This window comes from Carcharhinus amblyrhynchos, chromosome 21, assembly GCF_965287045.1.
Source record: "Carcharhinus amblyrhynchos chromosome 21, sCarAmb.v2.hapA, whole genome shotgun sequence".
In the NCBI taxonomy this organism is placed as follows: domain Eukaryota; kingdom Metazoa; phylum Chordata; class Chondrichthyes; order Carcharhiniformes; family Carcharhinidae; genus Carcharhinus; species Carcharhinus amblyrhynchos.
The window spans coordinates 24,757,760-24,763,831 of NC_137344.1; positions in this window are offsets into that span (position 1 = coordinate 24,757,760).

Sequence of the window (6,072 nt, forward strand, 5' to 3'; positions counted from 1 at the left end):
ATCCCCACCTCCATCCCCCTCCCCCACCTCCATATCCCCTCCACCCACCATCGCCCCATCTTCCCATCCCCACCTTCATCCCCCCATCCCCACCTTCATCCATCCCCCATCCCCACCTCCATCGCTCCAACCTCCCATCCCCACCTTCATCCCCCCATCCCCACCTTCATCCCCCATCCCCACCCCCATCCCCCCATCCCCACCCCCACCCCCATCCCCCCATTCCCACCCCCATCCCCACCTCCTTCCCCCCATCCCCACCTCCATCCCCCCCTCCATCCCCCCATCCCCACCCCCATCCCCCCATCCCCCCATCCCCACCTCCATCGCTCCAACCTCCCATCCCCACCTTCATCCCCCCATCCCCACCTTCATCCCCCATCCCCCCATCCCCACCCCCACCCCCATCCCCCCATTCCCACCCCCATCCCCACCTCCTTCCCCCCATCCCCACCTCCATCCCCCCCTCCATCCCCCCATCCCCACCTCCATCCCCCTATCCCCACCTCCATCCCCCCATCCCCACCTTCATCCCCCCATCCCCACCTTCAACCCCCATCCCCACCTTCATCCCTCCATTCCCCACCTCTATCCCCCCATCCCCACCTCCATCCCCCTCCCTCCCCCACCTTACAGATTGCACCCATCCCCACCTCCATCCCCCCAACCCCACCTCCATCCCCCCATCCCCACCTCCATCGCCCCATCCCCACCTCCATCGCCCCATCTCCCATCCCCACCTTCATCCCCCCCATCCCCACCTTCATCCCCCCATCCCCACCTCCATCCCCCTATCCCCACCTCCATCCCCCCATCCCCACCTCCATCCCCCCATCCCCACCTCCATCCCCCCATCCCCACCTCCATCCCCCCATCCCCACCTCCATCCCCCCAACCCCACCTTCATCCCCCATCCCCACCTCCATCCCTCCATCGCCCATCCTCCCATCCCCCCCATCCCACCTCCATCCCCCCATCCCCATCCTCCCATCCTCCCATCCCCACCTTCATCCCCCATCCCCTCCTCCATCTCCCCATCCCCTCCTCCCATCCCCACCTCCATCCCCCCATCCCCTCCTCCTTCCCCCCTCAATCCCCACATCCCCACCTCCATCCCCCTCCCCCGACCTCCATCCCCCTCCCCCCACCTCCATCCCCCTCCCCTCCCCCCACCTCCATCCCCCTCCCCCCACCTCCATCCCCTTTCCCCCCACCTCCATATCCCTCCACCCACCTCCATCGCCCGATCCCCCCATCCCCACCTTCATCCCCCCATCCCCACCTTCATCCCCCCATCCCCACCTTCATCCCCCATCCCCACCTTCATCCCCCCATCCCCACCTTCATCCCCCATCCCCACCTTCATCCCCCCATCCCCACCTTCATCCCCCCATCCCCACCTTCATCCATCCCCCATCCCCACCTCCATCCCCACCCCCATCCCCATCCCCCCATTCCCACCCCCATCCCCACCTCCTTCCCCCCATCCCCACCTCCATCCCCCCTCCATCCCCCCCTCCATCCCCCCATCCCCACCTCCATCCCCCCATCCCCACCTCCATCGCCCCATCCCCACCTCCATCCCCCCATCCCCACCTTCATCCCTCCATTCCCCACCTCTAACACCCCATCCCCACCTCCATCCCCCTCCCCCACCTCCATCCCCCTCCCCCACCTCCATATCCCCACCACCCACCTCCATATCCCCTCCACCCACCTCCATCCCCCTGCCCCACCTCCATATCCCCTCCACCCACCTCCATCGCCCCATTCCCCACCCCACCTTCATCCCCCCATCCCCACCTTCATCCATCCCCCATCCCCACCTCCATCCCCACCCCCATCCCCATCCCCCCATTCCCACCCCCATCCCCACCTCCTTCCCCCCATCCCCACCTCCATCCCCACCCCCATCCCCATCCCCCCATTCCCACCCCCAACCCCACCTCCATCCCCCCAACCCCCCACCCCCATCGCCCCAACCCCACCCCCATCGCCCCATCCCCAACTCCATCGCCCCATCCTCCCATCCCCCCATCCTCCATCCCCACCTTCATCTCCCCCATCCCCACCTCCATCCCCCCATCCGCCCCTCCATCTCCCCATCCCCACCTCCATCGCCCCATCCTCCCATCCCCACCTTCATCCCCCCATCCCCACCTCCATCCCCACCTCCATCCCCACCCCCATCCCCACCTCCATCTCCCCATCCCCTCCCCCCATCCCCTCCTCCATCCCCTCCTCCATCCCCCCCTCCATCCCCCCATCCCCTCCTCCATCCCCCCATCCCCTCCTCCATCCCCCCATCCCCTCCTCCATCCCCCCATCCCCTCCTCCATCCCCCCATCCCCTCCTCCATCCCCCATCCCCTCCTCCATCCCCCCATCCCCTCCTCCATCCCCCCATCCCCACCTCCATCCCCCCATCCCCACCTTCATCCCCCCATCCCCACCTTCATCCCCCCATCCCCACCTTCATCCCCCCATCCCCACCTTCATCCATCCCCCATCCCCACCTCCATCCCCACCCCATCCCCCCATTCCCACCCCCATCCCCACCTCCTTCCCCCCATCCCCACCTCCATCCCCCCTCCATCCCATCCCCACCTCCATCCCCCATCCCCATCTCCATCGCCCCATTCCCCCCATCCCCACCTTCATCCCCCCATCCCCACCTTCATCCCTCCATCCCCACCTTCATCCCTCCATTCCCCACCTCTAACACCCCATCCCCACCTCCATCCCCCTCCCCACCTCCATCCCCCACCTCTAACACCCCATCCCCACCTCCATCCCCCTCCCCCACCTCCATCCCCCTCCCCCACCTCCATCCCCCTCCCCCACTTCCATATCCCTCCCCCACCTCCATATCCCCTCCACCCACCTCCATCCCCCTCCCCCACCTCCATATCCCCTCCCCCACCTCCATATCCCCTCCCCCACCTCCATATCCCCTCCACCCACCTCCATCGCCCCATCCCACCTTCATCCATCCCCCATCCCCACCTCCATCCCCACCCCCATCCCCATCCCCCCATTCCCACCCCCCCATCCCCATCCCCCCATTCCCACCCCCCCATCCCCATCCCCCCATTCCCACCCCCCCATCCCCATCCCCCCATTCCCACCCCCCCATCCCCATCCCCCCATTCCCACCCCCCCATCCCCATCCCCCCATTCCCACCCCCCCATCCCCATCCCCCCATTCCCACCCCCCCATCCCCATCCCCCATTCCCACCCCCCCATCCCCATCCCCCCATTCCCACCCCCCCATCCCCATCCCCCCATTCCCACCCCCCCATCCCCATCCCCCCATTCCCACCCCCATCCCCACCTCCATCCCCCCATCCCCACCTCCATCCCCACCTCCATCCCCACCTCCATCCCCCCAACCCCACCCCCATCGCCCCATCCCCAACTCCATCGCCCCATCCTCCCATCCCCACCTTCATCTCCCCCATCCCCACCTTCATCTCCCCCATCCCCACCTCCATCGCCCCATCCTCCCAACCCCTCCTCCATCCCCCAACCCTCCTCCATCCCCCCATCCCCTCCTCCATCCCCCCCTCCATCCCCCCATCCCCTCCTCCATCCCCTCCTCCATCCCCCCATCCCCTCCTCCATCCCCCCATCCCCTCCTCCATCCCCCCATCCCCTCCTCCATCCCCCCATCCCCTCCTCCATCCCCCCATCCCCTCCTCCATCCCCCATCCCCACCTCTCTCCCCCCACCTCTCTCCCATCCCCCACTCTCCCATCTCCACCCCCACTCCCCCATGTCCAACCTCCTCTCCCACAGACATCCAACCCCCTCTTCCCCACCTCCACCCCCTCCCTTCCACCCCATCCCCACTCCCACCCCCCATCTCCAACCTTCACCCTTTGTTGTTTATTGTTAGAGGGATGGAGTTTAAAAACAGCAAGGTTATGCTACAGTTGTATAAGGTGCTGGAGACCTGTGTACAGTTTTGGTCTCCTTGAGAAAGCAAATATTGGCGCTGGAGGAGGTGCAGAGGAGATTCACTAGGTTGATTCCAGAGTTGAGAGGGGTGGCTTATGAAGGTAGACTGGGGGCTATGTTCATTGTAATTCAGAAGAATGAGGGAGATCTTATAGAAACTTATAAGATTATGAAGGGAATAGATAAGATAGAAGCAAGAAGATGTTTCCACTGGCGGATGAAACTAGCATTAGGGAGGCATAGCCTCAAAATAAGGGGAAGCAGATTTAGGACTGAGTTCAGGAGGAACTTCTTCACACAAAGGGTTGTGAATCTGTGGAATTCCCTGCCCAGTGAAGCAGTTGAGGCTACCACATTGAATGTTTTCAAGGCAAGGATAGATAAATTTTTGAATAGTAAAAGAATGAAAAGTTATGGTGAGCAGGCAGGTTAAGTGGAGCTGAGTCTACAAAAAAACAGCCATGATCTTATTGAATGGCAGAGCAGACTCGAGTGGCCAGATGGCCTACTCCTGCTCCTAGTTCTTGTGTTTTTAATATCCCCTCTCTATCCCTCCATCCCCCATCCGAACTTCATTCTCCATCTGACCTCCGTTCCCCCCATCCCCCACCTCCCCCAATTCCCATCATCCCCACCCCCCAATTTCCCCATCCTGTACTCCCATATCCCTCCCATCCCCCTTATCAGCCCCATTCCCATCTTGGACTTTATCAGCCCGGCTGAGCTTATAAAATCGTGGAGATGGTGGTGGGATACGGGATTTTTTATTAAACAATCCCCGCACTGTGATGGAGCGGGTGACGAGAGGACAGGCTGCAAAAGGGAGGAGTTAAGCTAAAGCTCTCTCTCTCCCTGAAGCTCAGATTGTCTGTATTGAAGTAGGGAGCTGCTGTTCTGCACGTATTCAGAATGTGACCCCGAGCTCTGTGCAACAGCAAAGGCATGCTGGAGGATCCCAAAGTAATAATTAAAACAAAACAACGGCCGGCTTATTGATGAAAAAGGCACTTCGTGCGCTTGCACTTTTTTTTGCTTCAGGTCCAGGTTTTACAACAATGAGCCCTTTGGTAGTGAGGGGTCCGTTTCCAGAAAAATTTAACATCTTAGTGAAGAATGCGTGAGAAACACGCACCAGCTCGTTTACATTCGCCCGGTTTGTCTGCAAGTGCAGTCTCATATAGAAGTCGACTAAAATTTCTTACTTTGCCAATATATGTGTGAAAAGGAATATACATAAGCGAGATATTATTTCTTACTTTGTGAATATACTTTGTGAGCAAGGCTAAACAGAACCAGGACATTATTTCTGAATATATGAGAAAGACAACATAAATAGGATATTATTTATTTGCGAATATATATGAAAAAAGACTGAACATATTCAGTATGGTATTTATTTGTAAATATATAAAAAGACTGAAGATAACCAGGATATTATTTATTTATATATATATATACACACATACATACATATAAAGACTCAACCAGGATTCCTACTTTGTGCATGTAGGTGTAAAAATGACTACACGTAACGGGGATATTGTTTCTTCTTTTGTGATTATATGTGTGAAAAAGAATGCACGTTACGCAGTCACACGAGCGACCTCTGGGCTTCTCATGTCTGCGCTAACCGTCCATCATTTAACCTTGGCCATAATAAAAAGAACAAGGCGGATAGACTTGGTGGGGGGAGAAACATTTAGCGCTTTCGTTCTGTAAACTCTCGTCGCTGAGATGAAAATGTTTTGTTTAGTCCCCTTCCTGGTTACATGTAGGTTTCTATTCATTTCACAAATAGGAGAAAAAGGAAGCAGCAGTGTAACTGGCTTTAACCAGTCTTTCTTGTGAAATCACTTGATTGGGTCGTGGAAAAGAATAGGGAGGGTGGATCAGTGTGTGCTTTTTACCGAGTCATAGTGCAGTGAAATTTATATTTACTATAATAGGAAAATGCAATTCATTATTGGGTGTTTCCCAGTATCCCAGAACACACGTAATACATTGCTGTGTCATCCTGTTTCACAATAATAGGAAGGGCAAAGTGAGGTAGCAATGATGCAGGCAGACTAGTTCCTTTATTTTAATCGCTGATCCAACTGTGACTTTCCACAT